The 8,531-nt window shown below is 36.3% G+C and overlaps 1 long non-coding RNA gene across 1 annotated transcript; it reads right to left on the bottom strand.

The window, feature by feature from the left end:
• Positions 1-4,914: 4,914 nt before the first annotated feature.
• LOC131693916 (uncharacterized) lies at positions 4,915-7,440 on the bottom strand. Its single transcript, XR_009306363.1, has 6 exons — positions 7,314-7,440; positions 7,171-7,247; positions 6,747-6,906; positions 5,473-6,691; positions 5,335-5,411; positions 4,915-5,277 (listed from the first exon to the last, which is right to left on the bottom strand). It is a non-coding gene; the product is annotated as an uncharacterized LOC131693916 (long non-coding RNA).
• Positions 7,441-8,531: the final 1,091 nt, after the last annotated feature.

The raw sequence follows: 8,531 nt of genomic DNA, 5'->3' as shown, positions 1-8,531 counted from the left end.
TAGAGGTGACGCGTACCCGTTTGAATCAGTTTTTGTTCTTATGTCGAACGGGTAAGATCATGGCTGCAGCGTCTGGGCACTACAATAAGCGGTAGACGCTATGCATTTTCGGCAGCGGTGGCCGTGTGCGGATTTGTCGGGTACCAGCATGGTGTCACAGAATGATTTGCAAAGTGGGTGGGCGGGGTGGTTTGGATTTAATTCAATACGGTGTGTGCTGCTTAAGAGTGTTGCGTTTGAAAAAAATATATTTATTTTTATGCATGCGTGTGCGTTGTAACTTGTTAATCCATGTTTACGGCGCTTTGTAGCTGCGTAGGGTAAAGAGCCAATTGGTTTTCATGTTTCATATTTCGGTTATATGTTTTTTATCAGTAAGGCATCTGACAACGTGCTTCTGTAGTTATTGCACTGTTCAGCAGCGTAGTATTTTATATAGGAGAGTACACTCAGGTTTTTTACGCGGATTTTGAAATTTACGCGGTTTTCATTTACACGGCCTGTATCCCCTGCGTGAAAAATCTGAGTGTAATTGCATCGGAAACAATCACATTCCCAGCAGAACTTTTTGTTTTCTAATTTCAAACACTTTTGTTTCGTACTGCAAACAAATTTTAAAACAGAACGTACCCTCCCAGCAGCAGTTGAAGCGGGTGTTCTTTTTCGATTCAAATTCAAGCCATGTCTTAAGCGTTACTGAACTTAAAATTGTTTTCCCAGTTTAACCAGTCAGAATATCTGTCCTACCCTATGTATTTAAAACACAGTTCTAATTGCGTTTTAAGGTATACAACAAATACGGTTGGGTATACTAATTTAAATTTTAAAATAAATCTGTTTTAAATTATGAAACAAACCGCTGTACTGAAGATATAATTATGTCAGTCCTATTCAGGGTTGTTAATACGATACATTTTTCGCGATAATTTATCGGCGTTACTCGTTAACGATAATGTATCGTCATCGAAAACTCCGTTAACGGTAATGTATCGTCGCCTTCATCGTCATCGTCGATAATTGTATCGTCGTATTCATCGTCATCGTCGGTTCATCGGTTATCGCGATACATTTTTCGTTACTTTCCCGTTTATTGGAGTTGAAGTTGATGCGGTTAACTTTCAGTTGTTTAGAAATAAATACCTATTGAAAAACATGTTGTTGGCAGTTGAAAATCAATAGTTTAGGACATTTTCCATGCACAGCGGAGTCCGACGATGCGTCAAAGAGAATTTTTTTTCAACTTTTCGGGAAAGTGTATTATACTGAAGGGAAAGTTGTTGGCAGTTGAAAATCAATAGGGGAGACTGAGGAGACTTGATCCCCTTTTTTATTTTTCAATCCTACTCCGTGGAATGATACAAAAACTATGTATTTTTTGTAGTTTTATATTGTTTCTAGGGTTGACTGATAATCATAAAAAAATTACATGGAAATATTATTCTGGACATGAGCTATGAGCATTTTTGGAAAACAACAAAAAACTGGAAAATTCTTTGATTAGTGGAGACTCGATCCCTAATTTGGGGACACTTGATTATTTTTTGAAAACGTGTTTAAAAGAGCATGTAGGCTAATAAGCCTATTTTTACCCTTTTTCTATTATCATCCAACCCACCTGAAGCCTTTGGTTAGAGCAGCGTCTGCCATCTTTGCTCAGCGCATTGGCTCAAATGGTGTTGTGATAATTGGGGTACTCGATTAGAGTTTTTGCTGCGCTCAAACAGAAGATTTTCACCATTCTCAAGACAATTTTGTTATTATATTGGCTCTTAATAAGAGGCGAATGACCTTGGGGCTAAAACCTCTATAATCGAAATAAAAAATGGCTCCTAATAACAAAGCAAGGGAGCTGAAATAATAAAATTAATAATGAAATAATGTGGTACCCTCCCTAATAGGACAAAAATAGGTACCTAACCCCATTCAATGTTATAAATGTATTGTGGTGTTGATTAAATTGTTGTGATTACATATTACTATTTTTGTTACTACATATTACTATTTTTGTTACTACATATTACGCATCTCTCACAAGATTTTTTTACGATTTCCCCAAATCTCTGTGCAATTATTTGAAAGCTGTCGTTATAATGGTTGAGGAACGTCAAATGTGGGATGCATGGTTGCTACGTATACTGTAGTAAACAATTACAGTTAAGATTCTGTACGATGAAGCGTTCATTTTTGACAGTGTTTTTTTTGTTATTTTATGGTAACAATGACTTCAATTGTTCTGGTGTGAATTTGGTTATTTTTAGTGGTGTGTATGAAGCATGGCGAAGGGAATCAAATATCCACGAATTTGAAGGGATCAAGTGAACCCATAGCATCTATTTCAGCAAACTTTAGTACAAGTATAGTTGAACAAAAAAATCAGCTCAATCATAATTAATTCATATAATTGACATTCTCCTGTAATTCTGTATACAAAAGTATAGTATGTAGTGGGTGACTTTATCAATTGTATAAAAGTTTGAAAATTTAGAAAATAAATCTTCTTCAGTTCTTCTGAGATTTTTTTCTTTGAATCAGTAAAAATTCGGTAACACATGTCCAATTTATTTTTTTGTGTTAAAGAAACTTATGTTTAGATAAAACTGCGCAACTTTCTTGGATATTCGATTAATGTATTCTGATCCGCCTTTGAGTTACAATGATGGGATCAAGTCTCCCCGGGGATCAAGTCTCCTCAGCCTCCCCTAATTTTGGACATTTTAAATACGCAGAAGGGTCCGACGATGTGTCAAAATGGATTTTTTTTTTATTTTTCGAGTAAGTTGGTGCACAGAAGAGTCCCAGGTGCACAGTGCGGCAAAAAGGTGATCAAAATTGTTTTGACCATGAAGAAAACAAATTTTGAGCTATTGTGTAATTAGTAATTTTTATCACGCACAGACATATATTGAAAAAACTACTAAACCACTATTATTAGGCCATTCACAAATTATACTACACATTTAGGTGGTGTGGTGATTAACAGATTTTATTATAATTTTAATTTAAACTAGAAGATTTTGAATTTTAAAATGGAGAATATACATATTTCCAATGTATATTTTTTTCTAGTTGGGATGCTTTTAGCCCCCTCCTCCGTTTCTTCTCTCCACTATGTAACAAGATGCTTCATGTTTCCTTCTTTTACCCTCAAATATGTAGTGTAATTTATGAATGACCTCATAATAGAGTTTTAGTCGTTTTTGAATACAGTGAAGACCCGTTTTTATCAGCCCCTTGGTGAATTGACATTGACAAAATCGGCACATATTTTTTCTGGTTCTGAAGAGACGATGTCGAAACGCAAACACCAAGACTAATACATTTTTTCCTTTCTTTTTAATAAACCGCAGTGGTTAAAATAATCTTCTTTAGTCCCTCGACAAAGCCTCATAACCCGTTCTTATTATTTAGTAAAAATTTCCCTTAGGAGGTCTTACAGTACAGTAGTAATATTCTTGTATATTTTGCAGTATATATAGTGTTTGTTTTACAGATTCGTCTTGGTAAAGCTATACCTGCGGAAATTTGTGGCTTCCATACCAAAACATTGCTTTTTGGACACTAAATCATTCGATAACTTCTAAGTTGCAAGAGATACAAATAAATTAACATTACAAAAATTCTGTATTTTCTTATGTTGAACGAAATCTTTGAACATTTTGAAATTCTACAAAATTACCAGGAAAAGTATTTTGAAATAAGCAATTTTGTGGGGTATATCAAAGAAATCTTCACAAACGTATAATTAAATCGACAGATAGACACATAGTCTCTTCAGCGAAATTAATACTAAAGATATTCTCAACAACTTTGCCAAAAAAAGTTTTTTTTATTTTCATTTAAATGACCAAACAAAAACTTGCTTCTCAGCTTTAGAGGGATTCATCACCTAACTAATACTTTTAAATGCAAAAAAATATAAATAAACTTTGCTGAAGGCACTATAGCTAAAAAATGTTTTTCGTGGTTCAAAGAACTTCTTTCACCTTTTTGCACTGGTGGATTCTCCTGTGAATTGAAAATGTCCAAAACTATCGATTTTCAACTGCCAACAACCTACCCTTCAATATAAAAAGCTTGCGAAAAGTTGAAAAAATTTCTATTTTGACGCACCGATGGTACAAGTCCAAAACTATTGATTTTCACTTATTAATAACTTCCTGTGTATTGAAAATGTCCAAAACTATTGATTGTCAACTGCTAATAACTTTCCCTTCAATATAAAACACTCCCGAAAAGTTGACAAAAAATTCCATTTTGACACATCGTCGAACCCCCCTGTGCATAGAAAATGTCCAATACTATTGATTTTCAACTGCCAACAACATGTCCTTTAATAGTTATTTATATCTAAACAATTGAAAGTTAACCGTTTCAACTTCAACTCCAATAAACGGGAAAGTAACGCAAAATGTATCGCGATAACCACCGATGAATTATCGACGATGACGATGAATCCGACGATACATTATCGTTAACGGAGTTTCCGATGACGTTGACGGGTGGTTAACGTTATCGACGATGACGATTAATTATCGATTAACAACCCTGATTACCACATAAAACACCTATATAACATAAAACGCTGCAGAATTGGTTTAATAATACAACGTTTACACTACAGAGTTATAACACGTTTTAATAATTAGCAACAAGAAAAATGTCACCAAGATAGCATAAAAACCCGTTTTAACTGGTAGTGCGAACGTTGCATAACAATGTAATTTATCAAATAATTTCATTTTTCCACCACTAATCGATCAAGAAATACTTACACTTAAGATTGTTTACTTAAGTTCATTAGTATATTATTGAAAATTTAAATGGAAAATGAAATTTCATATTTTATGGAGAATCTGTATATTTCCGTTGGCGGGCGTGGATTTCCTCATCACAGCTCTCAATATGGAACTTTTCTTTTGAATATATTTTCTGGACAGACCAGCCTATTTTTACTAGATGGATCAGCCAAATAATGCCAATCACCTAGTGAGATACTTGATTAATTAATAGATTACCGTTAAAAGACCTTCAATAAATTATGTTTTAATGGGGAGGGTATATAGCAAATTGTAACATATGAAAACAGGCGAGTGAACAAGAACGTGTGTCGATATGTGTGATAGATAAAAAAGCTATATTTTTAATGTCACCGTGGTCGTGTCCTGTACACAACCCTTTAATTTTTTTAAATTGTTGACGCGCCGGTCAACGAAACGGAGTAGAAGAAGAAACGGGTTTCCAATTCAGTAACGTATATTATTGCACGTTAAAAAAATCCTGAAATTTCATCATCTTTTAGATTTCATCCCTATTTCACATAATTAATTCACTTACGTTTAGTCTATTTCTGTTTTCTTCTTCCTTCTTTACTATCTTAGTTCTTCCTTTCTTCCAAATCTTAACCTCTCAACCTACATATGTATAACTTTTATTAGCAGTTTAAGGGATACGAATATAAGTTTTCTATCTTACATTACTCAATGCACATCCGTCCGAAAGCCAATTTCTGCTGCTGAAGAAACTTCACAATTAATGAACCGTATAATTCTAGCGGAAAACAACTAATGCACTATTCGTCTTCGTCGCCAAGTAGATTACTCATGGTTTCCGAAAATTGCGCCAGTCATCATTCGTAGTGACAGTTTGTTAGTACGTCATTTACCTCTCGGCATGACGTGTTGCTACGAACAGCGCATTGTTCCTTACAGTGAGTCGCGCTGACCAAGGGGTCGTCACAGCCCCATTTCAAAATCGAGCTTCTGCTTTTGTATTGAACCAGTTGCAACTGGTATTGTAGCTGCTGGCTTTTATACTTTTGCTGCTCCAGCAGGCATTGTAATTCTCTCTCACTCACGCGAGAAGAAGCTTATCCGAGGTCCAACTTTTCCGAGATAAGATGAGTCGCTAAATTCTCCGTCTCCACAAATAGCGTGAGAATGATTTTCCGGATAAAATTTATTTGACTTTTTCCTTCTCACCGGAGAAGGTGATAAAATTTTAATTTTGTGGAAATCAATTAAAACTTCAAAAAAATACACTTAATTACAAAGAAAAGCGGCGAAGAAATATGATAGACTTGTTTTCTCGTGTTTTGGAATAACGACAGGAAAGCAGCGAGCGAATGAAGAATACCATGACAAACTCATTCTCTGGCTGTTTTATTTATCCGGAGAAATAACATGTTGTATTTATCCGGAGAAGTTGTGTGAGTGCCAATAACTTTTCGTGTGAAAATGTGAGTTTTTATTGTCGCAGTAGCAAGCTATCCGGGCGCATTTACTCATATGAGCGATAAATGCAATGCCTGTTCTCCAGTAACATCTGCTTCTTGAAAATAAATTTCTCCTCGTCCAGCTGCAACCGCTTCTTCTCCAACTTAAATCGCATTCCATGCAAATCGTAGGACTTACGCGAATATCGCGCGCAGTCTGATACATGTCGCTTTATTTTACTGAGATCATCAGTCTGCTTTTCAAGCAGAGCTTTTCGATAATTCCGTTTACTTACGAATGTCCACGACCGCGCGTTGCTGGTTGACCCTTCCTAGTTGCATCATCATGTGTTGTATTATCATGCGTAGACTCATCGCCCGGGACATTCGGTTCCTCGTTTGGGTCTTCTTCGCAAGGCACACATACTTGGCGCTCATCAGCAGGTGCACTAGGTGGTAGTTGCATTCCAAAAACAGATCCTACATTTAATGAATGTTATTTATGGTAGTAAATTTAGTAATATTTAAAATGTACCTTCGTGGTTCACCGCTCTTTCTAATGAAAGGAGACGAATGATAGATTCTTCCAGGTCGTTGAACGAATGTAAAGTGTTTGGCCCACCACCAGTGGCCGTCAACTCATTTTTGTTATGCTGTAACTTTCGTTTTAGTTGCAGCTTTTTGTCGGTCCAAACCTATAAATAGTAAGCAGAAATTTAGAATGATTAATTAGTGTAACTATTAGAAAAGTAGAAGTAAGTACAGGAAGATTCCGATATTTATTTGTTTGAAAAATCCGTATCTAACAAATAACTGCATGCGTTGAATTGTACAACTGAAAGCACAAAGCTAAAATTGCCATGCTGCCACGGAACGAGTGGGAGGACCCAAGCTATTCAGCGAATCCGTCACTGTCCACCATAGAGAAGTAACAGATTCCCGTGACTGGACAAACTTACTTCCTCTGGCTACTTCGGGATTCTTCTCCATGAAGGCTACGAGGCAGGCAAATTGTCGCTTATTCGTCTTTTTCTTCCTAAACAAGTATAAAATTGTCAAAATATTAGTAAAAAGGCAAAAAAGAACGAACATTTGAACTTACTCCATTTTACGTGACTGCTTTACACATTCGAAAACGGCAATGAAAAAAATCCACGAGAAGTGTCATTTTTTTCGATAAAATGGCAGTGACGTGTCACTCATAATAACACTGTGTTCATCTAAGTTGTCACTTCGGATGAACTCTTTCATATTTGATCACTAGGGTTACTCCTATAATGGCATTATTGTCACTTCACTTTGTTTTCACCGTGAAGTGATACTCGTAATAAGGGCCAATATTAAAAGACATACTTAATGGAGAGTAAGGAGTTGAAAGAAGAAAGTTTAGAAAAGCGTGGAATAGGGTCAAATGAGCAAGCTTAGAGTTTCCCGGCGACTTAACCTTTTGTCTGTCACCGCAGGAGTTAAGATATTTTGGCATTAGAGCGTAAAGTACTTTGTACTTCATGTAGTCGGAACCGAATCTCCTGCGGTAGCAGACAATTCAATAGGTCCTGCGGTAGCAGACAAGTCAATGGGAAACTCTAAGCTTGCTCATATGACCATATCCCACGCTTTTCTAAACTTTCTTCCATCTACTCCTTGCTCTCTTTTGAATACTATGGCTCTTGATATTGAAAAATATACTTCACCTTCCAGCCCCTTACTAATTAAAGCACGAAATAGCGAGGGAAAGCAGGTTTGATTAAAATTTCCAGGTGATGGCTAATGATCCAACTTTTTTAATTGTCATGTGTCGCATGAATGCGTTCTGGAGAGATATCTGCTGCGCCGCCATGATTTCAAAGCCAAGATCTTGAACGTTGCGTTAAGGTCAATCCACAATAAACATAATCGATGACATTCGACACAATTTTGTGATGGTCGAATTCGTTTAATTTGTTGATGCATCACGATGTAAAGTTTTTGTTATTCACCCTCATTCTTGTTTACGGCCGTATTGATACGATTCGAAAGCATCTCACATTCCTATTCCCGTTTACGTTCGAACCAATTAGATTCATTCGTTCTTTCGAACATCATTCGTTCGAACGAACAGAGTCATTCTTGTTTACGTCGTATCGCTTATTTTTGACGTTGGTGATTCGCAAGTCCACTTCCGGTGAAAATTTCAACGTGTCGACATGTTGGTTTTCACCGAGTGCTAGATAATTCGCTTTTTTCACCTTGATTGGGCGAATTACTCGTGCTGTGGTGGACCAATTTCGTGGCGCTGCGAGTTTATCGTCGGTTAGTCACAAAAAGTAAAGTCCATTGG

This window comes from Topomyia yanbarensis, chromosome 1, assembly GCF_030247195.1.
Source record: "Topomyia yanbarensis strain Yona2022 chromosome 1, ASM3024719v1, whole genome shotgun sequence".
NCBI classification, from domain to species: domain Eukaryota; kingdom Metazoa; phylum Arthropoda; class Insecta; order Diptera; family Culicidae; genus Topomyia; species Topomyia yanbarensis.
Note: the sequence above shows the minus strand (reverse complement) of the source record. Positions and strands in the feature narration are given on the sequence as shown.